Consider the following 18,073-nt stretch of genomic DNA (forward strand, 5'->3'; position numbering starts at 1 on the left):
AGTAACAAACAGCCTTCTAACTCTAAACCTATCTGGACATGCTACATTTACTGCAATTAGACAAGTAATGCATATAAATTCCAGTGACATTTTGCAACCCACACAACAGGGCTTGCATATAATATCCTCTCCAAGGACCAAGAAAGAACTTTTTCTGTGTTAATTTTAATGAAGGACTATGCATTGTTATCTTAATTAAACAGAAGCTTTAATTAGGCAAAATTCTTTGATGTTCAATGTTAAAAGTCCATTTGAACTTTGCAAAGTTCTGGCATATTTTTGTTGATCATAAATGACTAATTTCATCAAGTCATCATTTATGAAGATGCAAAAAAAAAACCCCACATAATCTTTTAAAACAGAGATAGTTTAAGAGAAAAATTCTAACTTTAAATAATATAAAACTGAAAAAAATCAAAGCTAATTTAAAATAAAAACTCCCATTAGTAATTTCTTCCTTTTCACTCACTGATGCCCTACTCTTCAATATGAGAGGTAAGAGAAAAGAATGTTATTATTTTAAGTCCACAGTAAGCAACCCAATAAACAGATATTTAAGTTTCAAAATAAACCTATAGCAGAGCGAAGATATATGATCCCTAACAATTCCTTCATTATCACTTCATTCTCTTAAAAGATACTCACTTATTAAAATAAAAGACACATGGACTTACACTGTTGAGAAGCATACGTGTATATATGGAAGTTTGTCTGAATAGATGTTTATGTATTTATATATTTTCCCTAGAGTGTGGTCATAAAGTCTAGAAACAAAGATATGCTATCGGCTACATAATGAAGTATCAGTAGGACTTATATTATGCACTGGAATGTGTTTCTGACTTCAGTGGCCTCCCTGTACAAACAGTACAGTTCAGTAACTGGGAAGAAAAAACAGTGGCATCGAAATCACACCGCCTTGGGTCTCACTTCTGTTTTGCTAAGTTGGAGTTGTTTACCAAGCTGGAGTGTTTAACCTCTCAGAGCTTCAGTTTCCAAACTATAATACAGTAAAATATCTAACCAAGAGGGTGCTGTAAAGGTTAAACAAGTTAACATTCAAAAGTCTCTACCAATATTCCTGTCATGGTAGGTCCTAAATATTTTCCCCCTTCTCCTGTCTCTAATGGTTTTACTACCCTTAAATGAGTTTTAAAAATAAGGTCAGATAATCATACTATCTCATAAATTATTTACTATTAAAACACTACATGATAAAAATCTGAGCAGCAGAAAGACTGTAGTTTTGATTAAAGCAGCAATAATACATTTTAAAATTATCCAATTTATTCCCTCCCCTCCAAATTAAATATTATGCAATGAAAGATTTCCAAAAGAAGCTTTCAATAGATAAGGTTTTACAAATAGTAAGTGCTTTTTAAAACTGAAAACAATATTTGCTTTGAAATGGCTTCTAAATTTAAGAGGTTAAAAAAGTTCAATAATCCATTATAAAAGTTTTGTTTTATTTGTGAAAAAAGAAAGTTAGAGGCTGTAAAGAAAGATTTTGAATGATAATCATTTAAAATTTGTATTTGATATTAATTTCAAATATACAAGGCTGGCAGAATAAAATTGCAATTGCTATCTTTAGGGCATATGAGAGGGAACTGAGAAAAGAACCTAATCTACTCAAATCATGTTAAAGGAGAAATCAATTTACCACAAACTGAAATAAACCATTTTTAAGGATGCTCAAACAAAATGTGACATATCCATACAATGGAATATTATTTGGTAATAAAAAGGAATGAAATACTGATACACGCTACTACATAGATGAACCTTGAAAATATGTTAACTGAAAGAATCAAGTCACAGAAGACTACAAATTATATAGTTCCATTTATGTGAAATGTCCAGAATAGAAAAACCCATAGAGACAGAAAGTAGATTAGCAGCTGCCTTGAGCTGGGGGTAGAGGTATGGGGATGGATGGAGGGACTGAGGGGTGACAACTATGGGGTACAGGTTTTCTTATTTGGCATGACGAAAATGTTCTAAAATTGACTGTGCTTATTGTGCACAGCTCTGTGAATATACTACAAACCACGAATTATACACTCTAAATGAGTAAATTGTATGGTATGTGAATTATATCTCAATAAAGCTATTAAAAAATAAGTAACAGACGCCACCCTGGTAGCGTAGCGGTTAAGTTCACACACTCCACTTTGGCGGCCTGGGGTTCCCCAGTGCAGATCCCGGGTGTGGACCTATGCACCACTTGTCAAGCCATGCTGTGGTAGGCATCCCACATATAAAGTAGAGGAAGATGGGCACAGATGTTAGCTCAGGGCCAATCTTCCTCAGCAAAAATGATGAGGATTGGTGGTGGATGTTAGCTCAGGGCTAATCTTCCTAAAATAAACAAATAAATAAGTAAGTAACAAATGAAAACAGAGGGGGGAATTTTAATTTTTCAGAAATTGGAAACAGTACTTTTGTGAGAAATTAAAGATGACCCCAAAACAGAGATACCATACCATGCTCATGAATTAGAAGTGTTTTAGAATTATTAAGACATTAATTTCTCTCCCAAATTGATCTATATATTCAATGTAATTCCAATCAATATTTCAGCAGGCGTTTTTTGTTGTTAGAAATTGATAAGCTGATTCTAAAATATATATAGAAAAGCAAAGGATATAGAATAGTGAAGACAATTTTGAATATTAGCAAATTTGGGGAACTCACACCACTTGATTTTAAGACTTCCCATAAAGCTACAGTAATCAAGATACATTCATTAATAGAACAAAATTGAGAGTTCAGAGACCCACACATAAACGGTTAATGAATTTTCAAGAAAAGTGCCAAGATATTAAATGAGGAAAGTACAGTTTGTCAACAAATAGCCTTGGAACAACTGAACATTCACATTCAAAAAAATAAACCCTGACCTTTACCCCACATCATAAAATAAAATAAAAATCAACTCAAAACGATTAAAACTAAACATAAAACTAAAAAACTTCTGGAAGAAAACAAGAGAAAATCTTTATGCCCTTGGTCCAGGCAAAGATTTCTAGACACAAAAAATAGAAATCCTACAAGAAAAAGAGGATGAGTTGGACTTCATCAAAATGTTAAGAAAAGGAAAGTTGAGCCTTGAGTTGGGAGAAAGTATTTGCAAAACACACATCTGATAAACGACTTATATCCAAAATATACAAAGAACTCACAACTCAATAAGAAAAACAACTGAATTTTTTAAAAAGTGGGCAAAAGATTTGATCAGGCACTTCATCAAAGAAGATGGATAATAAGCACATCATTGATCAGTCATTAGGAAAAGGCAAATTAAAATTATAATGAAATAGCACTACACACTCACTAGAATGTCTAAAATGAAAAAGAGTGATGATAATAAGCGCTGTCAAACATGTAGAGCAATCAGAACTTTCATACATTGCTGGTAGGAATGCAAAATGGTAAACCCACTTTAGAAAATCCCACAGCAGTGAAAAGATATGTATACACAAAGATTGTTCATGAATATTCACAGAAACTTGTTTATGATAGCAGAATATATATAGCAGAATGTTTACATTACCCTCAAACTGGAAAAACCCCAAAAGTCCTGTGAACTGATTAAAGGATAAACAAATATGGCATATCCATACAATGGAAAGGTAATTAGCAATAAGCATCTCAAAAGCATTATGCTAAATGAAAGAAGGCTGACACAAAAGAGTATATACTATATGATTCTACTTATATGTAATTCTGGAAAAGGCAGAAATCAAATCAGTGGTTGCTAGGGGCTAATGGTACAAGGACGACTTTGACTAGGAAGGAGCATGAGAGAACATTTTGGGGTGATGGAAATATTCTAAGTCTTGATTTTGGTGGTGATTATACAACTATATATATATTTCAAAACCCAAACCAACCGTACCATTAAAAAGAGTAAACTTTACATAAATTTACATAAATTATACCCCAATAAATCTGACTTCTAAAAAATGAAAACAGAGGGAGAAAAATCTACCTCTTCAAAAACTGAAGGGAGTAGTTTTAAACTACCTTGATTTATCTTCCCTTCCTGATAAACTCATTTCTTTCCCTGCATCCTCTGCTATTGGATGAGTGGATGTGAACATTAACTTGGCAAGAAGAATGGAAGGAAAGTTCCTTCCAGACGGAAACATGAAAATAAAAAAAGGCCCTTTCAGGTCCCTGTGGATTACATGAAGAAAAGGTACAGAGGGAAGATGAAGATATCAGATATTAGAGTCCTCCCTATTTCCTTTTCTGCATGGAACCTTGGGAACAGGTAGGAGAGTGGCAGTGGAGAAAGATGGGTGAAAACATTCTGACAGGTATCAGGTACCCTAAAAATATCTGGGCTGGAGGTCTGCTTCTGAGATACAGTCTTGAGGAGGCTACAGGCTTCTAGTAAAGCCCAGTACTCAGTTTCACAGCATTCCTAACATGGTATGGGAGTAACAGCATATCATGGATGGAGGAAGAGACTGGACAGATGATCCAAGTACATCATGGTAGAAATCCAGAAGTTTCTACCTGTCCTACTCAGATGACTAGAGAAGGTCTGGGTCAGAACGAAGCCCATATGGTACAGGAGACTACATGACTGTAGGCAAATAGTAATCAGGACTATAGGCAGCAGGAGCCTCTTCAATGGCTTCCATGCCAAATAGGATGAACCATTACTCAACAGTCACCAGTCTGGGTCCTTGCAACAAAGTCTTGTAAGGACAGTGTGGATCCGAGTTATCCTGCCCACATCCATAGTTATGAGGCCAGTGTGACCACATTCCCAAAGGTCCCTCTTACATGCACCCAGACTCCACCTTGGTAGAAGCTGGAGGAAGGGGAAGAAAGATGAAACACTACAGTACCTGAAAAGATACTATTTAAACAAAAGAGCCCAAAGATCCTGTTTTTCAGCAAGTCTTTCTTCCTCCTCCCCCCTTACTAAAGGTAGAGGGATCAGGAAGAAGATTACACATGATAGACAATAAAGAAACTACATTTCCTAGTACATCTGGTAAGTACTGAGTATAATTTTGCAACTTCACTATATAGCTGAAGCAAGGAAGCTATCATAGCTCCACATCATGAACTATGAAACACAGCTGCAAGCTTTAAATAAGGGAAGAGAACATGCTGAAAGCCATTATATGCCTTCTTGGGGCTCAAGCAGTAAACAGATTTCTCCAAAAAGCATAATTCTAAACAGCAAATGCAATGATTCTACCGATGGTATCATTAGGTGAGTGAAATCAGACGTAAGTATAAGCCATAGGAGAGGCAGGGAATGTTTCTTTGCACCACATTTTAATACCATAGAAAGGTATGGGTAGACTGAAGAAAAGAATTCTTGTTACTATGCCATATATATCATTTACACCTAATTCTTTAGCCAAGGGTGACTGAAGCAGCAGATGTAGAGTGGAAGTGGCATTGCATTGTTATGACACTGAGAAGCTGACATAAGGAACCACCCTATCTTTTCAATGCCCAAAACTAGTGTGAAATGAAATCTAGGGCAAAGGAAATAACAGATTTTGTGAGAGAATTAGGGTACCAAGCCTAACAAGGAAAAGTTGCAAGCTGCCCATGCTTATACCCAACCATCTACCCTATTGCAACATAAATAATAATCAGAAAATAACCAATACTGGATCTTCGCATATAACTTGCAAAAAATATTTTTATAAAGAGAAAAAGGTAAATTAAGAGCACACAACACAAGAACTATTCAAAGAAACACAGGAAGAGTCCAGATAAATAATTCTGCAAAGTCTCAAAGACAACCGTAGGAAACGTGACCCCTCTTTAAAAAAATGAGCTCAAAGAAGAAAAACAAAGGTTCAAAGAAGAGACTATACACCAACAGAAGGAAACGAAAATCAAGCTGGTAGAATTTAGAAAAAAAAAAATGAAGAAATAAATAACATTATAGAGTTAAAAGCCACATTAAGAAGCAACCCAAAATAGAATAAATGTGACTAAAAAGAAAAATAAGGACATGGAGAAATCATTTAAACAAAATGGAAAAGACCAACAATATAGAGACAATTTATAGAGAAGACAATAGAGATGGAGGAGGAAGAAATGGAATCAAAAGAATACACAAAAGTCTTCTTCAAAAAGACTTTTATAAAGAAAAAAGAATAAATGTAAATTCAAAGATATGACAGGGTAAAACTTTTCAAAATAAATTAAACCTTGAATTTGTAGAATGATGATCTTTATGGAACTTTAAGAATAAAGAGAGAATTATGTGGGTATTTAGGCAAAGATAAGAAATCATGCACAAGCAAGGAAAAACCTTAGCTCAGCATAATTTCGCAAGAGCAACACTGATAGAGAAGACGACAGAGTAATGCTGTCTAAGTACTTAAAAAAAAAAATTTTGCCCCCCAATTTTATACCTAGCTAAGATGTCCTTAAAGTGTATCATATAAATATATTTTGTAGCATGTAAGAACTTAGGGCTCCTTCTTTAAAAAGGAGGCACCTCTATACATACTCATATGAAACCATCCCTGAGAAAACAGAACAGTGTATACATTATGCTATTATTTGTTAAGAAAAACAAAAACCCTATAAGCATGTGTTTTTAAATGCATAGAATATCTCTGGACAAATGTATAAGAGGAGCAGAGGGGCTGAGGGACAAGGTTGGAAGGGAACTGCTTTTCACTGCAAATCCATTTCTATTTTTCGAATTTTGTCCTGTACACATTATATATTAAAAAATTAAAAAGTGAGGAGAAGTGTGAGTGCCTAATTCCCTCTCTCATTATAGGATGCAATCAATACCAACTTTAGACCTTTCACTAAGACACATAAAGAATAGTAGTTGTTCTTTTAAAACTTCATTTTGGTTAACAGAAAAATACTTATTTCAATTTGTCTTGTCACAGATTTCTTGATTTCATCTACAGCATCCAATTTTACAATGTATTTCAGACAATCTCTCTTTCTCAACTCTCTTCCTCATCTAAAAATTAGGCAACTGGAGATCTCTTTTAGGTCTAAAATTCTACAGTTTTATGGTTGCAAAGCCCTTTAAGATATATTTAGACAGTTAATTTCTGATCTGGAAAATTCCAATACTAGAAAAGGATTTTTGTTTTACTCAAGCACCTCTATTTGGGGTTTGAAGTTCTTAAGATCTTTCCTTTAACAGACAATAAAAGCTAACAAACGGAGTCAAATTCAGTGTGGTGATAAAATGAAATATAGACCAAGGTAAAGTGACAAATGACATAATACTCTGGGACTTAAGTAAAATTTCACACCTTTCAAGGCAGATAATACTGTAGAAATTTCTAGATCTGTGAAAACACTAGAATATTCTAATTACTTTTTAAAACTCTGTATTTTAAAAACAATCCAATGCAAAGATACAGTATCTCTGTTTAGAAGCACTGACTCAAACGTAAAGATTCTCCATCCTCAGTTGAAACAGACCTAGGACTCAAGTGCACCAAATTTACGTTAATTATCATATTAACACTGACCCATACTGTTAGCAGATGACCCTCTCTTTTTCTTTATCAAAACTGAAGCCATGAGACATAAGTCCTCTTATTTTTTTGCATCATCAACCATCTTCTTTCCTTTACTGATACCTCACACGCTGGCTGCTTCCCCTCTGCTTTCTAAGACGTTCAGGACTCCCATATTTTCCCAGCACATGCACTTGACCCACAATGCCCTCCAACTACCAAACTATTTCTCTCTTTTTCTCTGACAAGTTCTAGAGCAAGTGCTCTAAATCTACGTTCTTACTACATACCTTTCCCCCTAACCTTCAATGATCTGGCTGCTCTATTCTGAGAGGTCACAAATAGTCTTCAGCAATTTTTATACTCTCTCAATTCTCATTTTTCTTCACTTCTCAACAGGAAGGAAGAGCACTCTGAGGAGGTGATCTTTAAGCAAGATCTGAAGAGTGAGCAGGAATTTGTGTGGTTATGGTAGGTGGGTGGAACTATCCAGAGGGAATATCCTAGAGGGAATATCACATAAAAATAAAAATCCCTGAGGCAAGAGAAAGCTTAGCTTATTTGAAACCAGTGTGCAGAACACAGAAAACAAAGGAGAGAGTGGTACCTGAAGAGAGTGGAGAGCAATGGGAAACACTAAAGGATTCCAACTGGAGACGGACAACATCAGCTTTGTGTTTTTAAAAGATCACTCTGGCTACAGCTTGGAGAATGAACTGGATGAAACAAAAATACAAATTATGTTGACTATGTCTAGATTATTAGTAGTGGAGAGAAGGGGGATACTCAGGAGTAATATAAACTGAGGAAGGAAAGTGGGAAGTGTGAATACAGAGGTCAAGATATGAAATAGTCACTGAAGAAAAAGGAGAAGGATGAGCTTATTAGAAAAACAGTAAAACTGCTACAGTGTTGGATGCTCAGCTGCAGTGGGACGTCATGCAGATGTAATGATAGGAATCTGCCCTTGGTATGTCATTGTTTCCAGCAACGCTCAGGTACTTTGATGGAGGCATAAAAAAAGCAGGATTTTGAGTTCATCTAAGTTTGTGATTGATGGAAGAATGAAGGGGTTTAGGAAGTTAAGGTATTAGTAAGTGATTGAAAATAATTATAGCCCAAGGACTCTAAGCTGGATAAAGGATGAAAAAACAGGAGCAGGTCCATGGATGGAGAGAAAATATAAGGACTATTGGTTGTACTGAGGCAGAGGCAGACCATGAACTGGTTGCTGGCCTTTAATTGCAGGGGGAGGGATGAAAGGGAGGGAGCCTGAAGGTTGCCAAGAGGGAGGGGAGGTAGTGATGTAGACTGATAATGTGCACCTCAAAGAGCAAGGTTTTTACAAAAGGGAGGGGAAGAGTGGTCTAGAAGGACACTAGAAGAAAAACAACCCCACTCCCATCCCCGAGCTGCACGTGGTATGAGAGAAAAACTATCACCAGGTTTCTGTGAAGGCAAGTAAGCGGTGGCACACTCAGAGAAAAAGTTGAGAAGACAGGGGAGTTTGTTGATGACAAAACAAGAGATACAGAAGGCACAGTGGAAAGGGTTGAGAGGAAGTGGAGAGACTATATGAAAGAGCATAGGAAACAGATTTAGGAATAATCGGATGACTGGAGAGGCTTTCAAAGAGCTCAACTTTTCTCCATCTCTACCACTCCCATCTTACCAAACCTCCCACCAGCTCTCACCAGGACTACTGCAACAGATTAGTCTTCCCACATATATTCCTTCATATCTCCAACTGGTTCTCCTCACTACAGGCAGAATAATCTTTTGTAAACATAAAACTGACCATTTACAAAATCAGAGATAAAGGGTAAAGGAAGACAATGTGAGAATGATCAAACGCAGGTCCTGCCTGCTTCTGAAAAGGGTAAACTCCAAAAGAGAGGTGTAGGACTTCCATCTTTAGTATAAGGACATCATATGTCTCACCATCTTGTAATCATTTAAAGATTACATTCTATTTTAAGTAATGACATTATAAGTTCAAATTAATCAGAGCAAAGCCATGGTGGGTGGAATTCACGAAATTCATTTCAACATGCTCTATTTTCTGAAAACTTTCCCCTAGCTTAAAGAGATCAGTTTAGTTGAAAATTATTCCTAATGAGAATATTTATATTTAAAAGAGTTCAAAAACTTGATTTCTTTCCTATTTCAAGGAAAGCATTTTCTCATATTTAATAACCTACCTGTAACTTTGTATTTCATTAAAAGCACTGAACTGCATTTGTGGTACAAATAATGTTGATGTGGAACATTTTCCATGAGTTGTTTGGAACATTCAATTTTCCTATCTACGTAATCATAAGGGAAAAAGAAAGTACACACCCTAAATTAATTTGACATTTGAGAGAGATTACTTACATCCTTTACCATTAAAAAACAAAAAAAGCACTTCCTCAGAGATACCTCATGACACAGTTAAAATATTATAGTTTCTATTGCAGTAGGCAGCTGCTAAACAATTTTTTTCAACAATAGGAATATAAAACTTACAAAACAAGATATTTGCCAAAAAGCATTTCCAAAAATAATAAAAATTTGGGAAGATACAGGCTATAAGAAGTGTTTGTGATTCACCCTACAAGTCTTCTTTTTTGTTATACACAAATTCTAAATTATTTTTTGTCATCAAATGTTAGGAAGACTAGCATTGTGAAGAACTAAATCTAAGATAAAAATCAAGGTATTCCACTATTTTTAAAAGACTTTGGTCATATATCTTCCTTCTATTTCTGAAAACAATATGAAGGATAAGAAAGATCTGTGGATCAAGCTATAACTAATTCTCAGAAAGGAATAACTAGTTTCTGCCCCTTTAATAGGCTTTCATAGTGTATCTTAAAAATAATCACTCTGCACAGAAAGTGGAAAAAGATATGCACTTTTCTGATTTGACTATTAGGCTGAAAGGGACCCCAGAAACATTATATTCCAACCCAACCCACTCTTCCTCCTATTTCACAATAAGGAAATTAAAGAGCCATCTAAATTATGTAAGTTATAGAAGCAATTATCTTACAATTCTCCTCAGACTATTTCACTTAAATCCAGGTGTCAAAAGTAAAAGGAACAAATGTAATCTAAATACATATGATACAGTGCTCGCATATAGTAGACTCCCATTGCATATTTGTACCTTGTAAGAAAAGACTGTTCTAGAGATAAAGATCTTTAATGGTTCTTTTTGGGTCTTATCTCTTAATTACTATGAACAAAAATACGATCATTAAATTATATATCAAATAGATCAAGTATATCCACACTCCCCAATAACAAAGAAATCTATGTGCCATGCAGTTAATTAAATTGGGATATTGCCACCATCTAACATTATTATCGTTCACCAACTTTTACATAAACTGCTACTAGATATGAGAAACACAAACATACTTTTTAAAAAATTCTAAAAGTTAAGATGTTGGCAATGAGAAGCATATAATTTTCCTGTTATTTAGATCTAATAACTTTGCTAAGTTAGCTGCTTCAACATTAATTTCTCAGGTAAAACACGACAAAAACAACCAAACATTTTTATTCTATTACAATAATTAATGATTCTTAACATTTTAATATAAACTATAACACAGTCTTATATCTTAATATAACATAAAAAGGGTAGGTAATCTTTATCCTGCTCTTCTAGTTAGTAAAATACTTTACTATTCCAAAATATAGTTATGATACCCCTAGTGCTCCTCTAGAGAGAAATGAGATGCTTGTTTTCTGAAAACAAAGGAGTCAACCATTTTTCATAAGTTTCTTCCTTATCACTATCACCTTGGAAACAATCTTTTATTTCTCTCCCAAGTATATATGTACTAATGACAAAAACATCAAGAGGAATTAGACATGATGGTAAAGATCTGTTAATCTATCACAAAAGATTACATTAAATATGCATGTGTTACAAATGTAATTTAATATATCTCAAAGGATGTGAACTGCAAAAACAAATTTTAGGTACTGATCTATAATCAGCCAGGTTGACTAGTTTCTGTTTAATTATCGCCTCACTAATTGATCAGTAACAACTTTAATTTCAGTTGTATGGTTTAAAAAAAATCCCCACATTATTTTGCCCCCAGTTTAATTATAGTAGTAGTTTCTTTTGCATTGGTGTGATAAGGTCATCCTCTGCAGAGAATACTGTAAATTATATCAGCTTAATGAATAACTGTAGGTAGATGAGTTTAAAATAAGAAGCAAGTGAAGCTGCCTTTTCTTCTCCTACCTAATCTACCAAATCTTGGAGGAATCCTGTGTTTTCTATGCAGTACTGTAAAGTCAGAATACTTGTAGCAGAACCTAAGGTCCACATAATACTTACTCGTTCACGTCTCCGGTTTCCTCATATGTAAAATCTACGCTCACAGAATGGTTTTGAGGAATAAAGCCAAGCCCTTAGAACAGTACCTGGCACATAATAAATCCTCAATAAATGCTGGTTATTGGTAGTTCAACTTAGTAATACTATGTACTCCTCCCACAATAATGGTTATTCTGGATCTATTTTTCTCCTTTTTCAAACATATCTACTTTTGCTTGTTCTTCCATTAATACTTCCTCCATTATTTATCCTTTTAATGCTCATCTGATTCCTATTAGCATCTCTTTTGCTTTTCATACGTATTTCGCCACCACAGATGTCCCCCAATAAAATCCCCTTACCTAAGCTGGTGTTTCACCACCACAGAACCCACACATGCTAAATGGGCTACAGGACTTTCACAATAATGTCTAAGTCCTCCTTTTTCTTAAATTCCCATATACTGAAATTGCAACATGCTATTTCTTAATCCTACCTCATTTACATGACTGTTTAGCATTCTAATAGTATCCATAGGCACACACAGTTTGCCCTAATAGCCCATTTCTCCTAGCCAATAACAAATATATTTGATATTCTATTTTCTATGTTCTTCCCTACCAAGAACTATCCAGCAGTTCTGTACTCTTTTCTCAGCCTCTGTGGCCATCAGTGACATTATTTCCAATACATAAACTAAGATAATTACCCCTTTTCTACATTGCAATACCAATAACATACTTTATAGTTTTATTTGCATCTTTTAATTACAGTAGCAAATTTACTTCCAAAAGAATTAGTACATATATTTATGTCCTTATAACTTCTCATGATTACAAATCTAATAAAAGAATGTTTTATAAGCAGAAAAATAAAACTTTTTTTTTGCTATCATTGTTTATCCCAATTTCTTTGATAAGGGTGAGATGCAGGAATTGATGCCCAAGAACTACTCATCAAATCCATCCAGTGAATAAACTATCAGCCTTTACTCTCTAAGTGTCAATTATATCTCAAGGAGGACCCTAGTAAAAATCTAGCTATCCATTAAGTTGATCATAATAAATGACGCACTTGGAAAAAGTCAACAGAAAGCTTATCAGCTCTATAAACCATTGGCATAAGGTTAACAGAGTTACCAGTACTTTTTCATTGCTCCTAACAGGAAATAGAAAAACAATGCAATTAGTTTCTATCATTCTAATGAACGGTCTGGGAAAGCATTTCTTTTTATTTTGTTCATTTTTAGTGAAATAACTTCAAATGTACATAAAAACTGTAGCAATAGTACATCAAGCTCAGATTCCTTAGTCATTATTATTTTTTGCCAGTAAAGAATGTTATGATGTCTCATTGCCCCTTAATGGTTCAGCATGCATTCCCAAGTACAAGGATGCTCTCTGTACACTACAGCCAGCAAAATCAAGAAGTTGCTATTGATCCTATATTACCACTGAATCCACAAACCATATTTAAATATTGCCAATTGTCCCAATAATGCCCTTTACAGTATGTCCAGGATCTGATTTATGCTCCTGCATTTAGTTGTCATGTCTCTTTGGTCTCTGTCCACCTGGAACAGTTTCTTAATTTTGCCTTGTCTTTCATGACCTTGATATTTTTGAAGAGTATAGACTAGTTACTTTGTAGAGTGTCCCTCAATTTGGGAGAATGTTTCCTCACAATTATGCATTTTTACCAGGAATACTACAGCAGTGATGTTGTGTTTTTCTCAACATCATACTGGAGGCACATGATTGTCAATTTGTCCCATTGCCAGTGAGGTGATTTTATCACGGTAAAGATGGTTTCTGCCAAGTTTGCCGACTGTAACGTTGAGCACTAGGTAAATACATCTACATCTGTTTCTTAGTCTACCTATAAAAAGCCATGAGTTCACACTGATCCCTCCAATTCAAATCCAACACCACGAGGTACATTCCAGCTCCCCCATTCTGTATTCGTAATTCCTTTCTCTGACAGTGAGAAACCTGCCTTTCATGATCCACTTAACTAATAAGTTTGCTACTTTTTTCTTTCTCAGTTTGTCCAACATACATATATATCATCTTCCCTAGATATATTCCCTGATAATTCAAAGAGTATATATTAGAAAAAGAGTATGATAGTGCTTTAACTAAAAAAGGTCAACTGATTTGATACTAATGTGAAATTTAAAAAGAAATAGGTTTCTCTTTGGGAAAAAAGGAACAATGTACTAGATGCTCAGTGGACACGAGTTTGGGAATTTAGGACACTGAAAGATCTTCTGCAACTCAACAAACTTAAAATAAAACAAAGAGCATCAATTTATATGATGCGCAATATGTGCCTTAAAATACTCTAGAAATTTAAAACAAGAACAGCACATGGTACTCATCATACTACCCTCTCAAGTTTGTGTATACCTTAAGTTTTCCATAGTAAAACGTCAAAGAAAATAGATCGTCAGCTCAGGCCAACACTTTGGACAGTCATGTGTGGTACCAAAGAATTCCAGTTCATAGCGTCAATTAATTATCAAGCCAATGTGGCCATAGGGAGAGATGGTTTACAGACTGAGCCACATCACAAGTGGGGCTGACAAAAGCTGATGCATTCTAAAAGATACTCCATTTACTAAGTTTTGCTTGCTTGGCCCTTTCCCCTCACACTATTGCTGACATCTCTCTAGTCCATCTTCCCAAATTCTGTTATCAACTACTAAGCCAAATATGAACTCTGTTCCTTTCTCTTTCTTTTCCTACTAGCAACTTATCCAAACAGAAAACCTTCCCAAAGCCCTATCACCAGTCAGCTACGAGTCTATTTACTTCCACTGACCAGTTAAAAATGTGGCTTTATCATGTCTTAGGTGTTTTCTCAGCTCAAAAATCTTTCTTGGCTTCTGGTTGCTTAATAAATACAATTTTAACTTCTCAACATGGCCCTCAAGGTCTTCTGTACTAATGCCTCTATCTAGCAACATATCATTTTGATTTTTCTTTCCTCTTTCTCTTACATTCAACAAATGTGCACAGGCCCCATTCCCTGAACTTTATGCCTACTAGTTCCTAAACTTAGGAAGATCAACTCAGCCTAACAGACTTCTACTACCATCCATTCTTCACTACCTACAACATATGCTATTTACTTTGTCAAGTTTGCTCTTGACTTTCTGCCTCATCCCCCTTGAACCCACCTACGCCATCCGTAGTCCTCTGCTATATTGGATGGAGTCTTTCCTTTCTTTGAATTTCTGTAACATTTTATATCTCTATGCACTTATCAAATATTAATTTATCGATCTCAACACTTCCCATCTAAACCAGAAGCTCATGAGGGCGGGTTAGTGCCCTATTCTTTCATGTCCCTCGTGAAGAACTTAGCACAAAGGTTTGACATTGAAGATTGGTAGATCTTTGATAAGCATCTATTATATTCAAAATAAAGATTATCTAATTCAGTGAGATAGAAAATCTAACTCTTATTTATTTGGTAGCTGAAAATGTAAATATCATAACACAAAGCAGACAAAAACATAATGACTCGCTTTCATACTCTTGATGCATATTGTTCAGATAATGGCTTTTATCTTAGATTGTTGACCACTGACAACGTAGTTATAATTTGAAATTCCTCAAGGCAGCTTTTGGTAAGACTAATAAAGTAACTTTTAAGTAAAAATACTTTTAGTCATAATGTCCTATAAAATGTTGACAATACTTGTATTTAAAAATCCATATGTGCTTATAATAGCAGATTAAAGATATTCCAACTATATAAAAGACTCCATTAAGCCCTTTTATGATATAAAATCCACAGAGGATCTAGTATATCGGAGATGAACACCTCATCTCCCACTCACACATACACACCCAAGCTTATTTAACCTAGCTCATTTAAAGAAAAACAGAAAGAATTTCAAAACAAATTAAAAATGCCACTTAAAATTCTATCCCATTTCTAGGGTTTTGCTTTCATGTCCACACAAATAAAATTATCTATTCAAATTGTTAGATAAATCCTTTTAAGTCTGATGACTGCAAAGTAAGACCATTCTATTATTTGTAAAACTATGGTCCCAAACTGAAAGAATAAGACTGGCACTTTTCCAGGAGCCTTGAAGAAAGGCATGGCTAATATATCGGTTTTGGTAGCAGTTACTAGAAATAATACACCCATCATGGCCAAACTGAAAGCTAACAAGGAAAAGGACAAGTAGAGAACAACCGGGAAGAGCCTAAGAAATTAATGAGCAAACCACATTTATTCCCGACGACCTCCAGAGATACAAACTGACAAGTAGTGAAATTTTTATATTTTAATTCCTTAGAAAGCTACAAAAAGTCTAAACTATTTTAAGTAATGCTACTTTGAAACAAGGATCAACTCAAATCAATTCTCAGGACAGACCAAAAGTGTGGAAAAATGAGCAATAGTCTGAAAAATTATCTTGGTTTCTCCATCCCTTAGGAGCCAAGGATCAACATTTTAAACATCTTTTAAAAAGTTTACTTTTACTTGATTGTCATAAATCTCAAGGGGACAGGGATCAACAGCAGAGTACAAAATTTACAACAACTACTCATCTATGGAGTAACCAGGAGACAGAAAGGAATGTTACAGTAACTGTTTTCAGCCTTTAACTTTCAAACTGAAGCCTCTGGCAGGCATCTCTCCCAGATGCCCCTTTGCAAAAGGGACCTTTGACTGACACAAGACTCAATTCTATTGTTTAACACAGGTAATTCTAAATTATTTGAGGGTGGGGAGGGGACCAAAAACATATAAAAATACCTACATGCGCAAACATAAGCTAAATAATATAGTTATTCTCTCTCCTAATTCACCTAAAGAAAAACTCTTTACAGAAAGTATTTCTAGTGAAGAAAAATACATCATTACCTCAAGCACAAAAAAGCTAAGATGAATCATTACACAACACCTAAAATTGTTAACACTTCTGTGAGGGGTGGTCTCCGTACAGTCCAAACAGGCATAAAGAACCAACTCAGTGACTAAAAATTCCACCCTGAGAGCCACTCCTTTCCATTTAGAAAGTGTCTTTGGAAAACTATTAAAATCCACACTGCTTTCTAGAAGTTAACTTATTTGTACATGAGCACACGGATTAGTTTATTAGGTTATATAGCCCTTACTTTAGATGAATCATTTTTGATAAAAGGGACTAGGAAAATTCTAAAAAGCAGGTACTGGGAAGGAACTGGCAAGTATAGAAAACCTTACAACAGTAGGGGGTGAGGTGGCTGAGCACAGCGAACAAGCAAACAAAAAAAACAATAACCCTTCTGTCATGCAAAATTTCAAATATATACAGAAACCGCAAGAATAGCTTGATAAAGCCCTATATTTCTATCACCCAAGCTCAAAACTTACCCACATAAAGCCGATCTTGTTTCATTTATATCCCACTTATTCGCCTACCTGCTCTAAGACCATTTAGACGCGAGGCCCAGATTTCTTATTGTTTCATCCATAAATTCAACAAATACTTTTTTGTAAGTTTAGCCTAAAGTACTATGACACACCTCAAGCTTTTACCAATAAATCAATCAAAAAAGTTAATTTAGGAGCCTGCCCCGTGGCGTAGTGGTTAAGTTCGTGCACTCTGCTTTGGCGGCCTGGGGTTCACAGGTTCGGATCCTGGGCGTGGACCTAGCACCACTTGTCAAGCCATGCTGTGGTAGCGTCCCACATAAAACAGAGGAAGATTGACGCAGATGTTAACTCAGGGCCAATCTTCCTCAAGCAAAAAAACATTAATTTAATATTTAGTAATAACAGTTATCTCCTTTTTATTCCACACATATACTTGGGTTTCTTTGAGCCCTGGGAGGGAGGGTGAGGGGAGGTGGAAAAGTGGGCAATGGAGCTGACAGCTGTAAAAGGTTACCTGAAAAACAATCAGTAATCACACACACTGCATATTATGCTTTCTGTAATTTCTATTCATTGAAGGATGAGGTCAGAATGAAGTGTTCCTGTTAGTCTGGGTCATGAAAGTAATTCAAGATGCATATAAAAATGCTTATTATCATTCAAGTTCTCTAAACCCATTCAACCATTCAGCCCTTTGCTTTCTGATAAGACTGCCACCAACTATGCCAATTAGTGTCAATTGCAATGTTAGATTTTGTAACATCTGCACCTGCCTACCACTGAATTTAGTGGGCACAAAGAAGTGACTGACGGTTACAAGTTTCAGCAACACCAAATCCTGTATTTTGTGTTAACATTTCCAAGTCTACAAGTTCACCAATTG

At 35.2% G+C, this 18,073-nt stretch overlaps 1 protein-coding gene across 1 annotated transcript in view; it reads right to left on the minus strand.

The window, feature by feature from the left end:
• The window catches only part of PCCA (propionyl-CoA carboxylase subunit alpha), a 438,123-nt gene that overhangs the window by 96,982 nt on the left and 323,068 nt on the right, over positions 1-18,073 (minus strand). The gene's annotated exons all lie outside the window — the stretch shown is intronic.

This window comes from Equus quagga, chromosome 6, assembly GCF_021613505.1.
Source record: "Equus quagga isolate Etosha38 chromosome 6, UCLA_HA_Equagga_1.0, whole genome shotgun sequence".
NCBI lineage: Eukaryota > Metazoa > Chordata > Mammalia > Perissodactyla > Equidae > Equus > Equus quagga.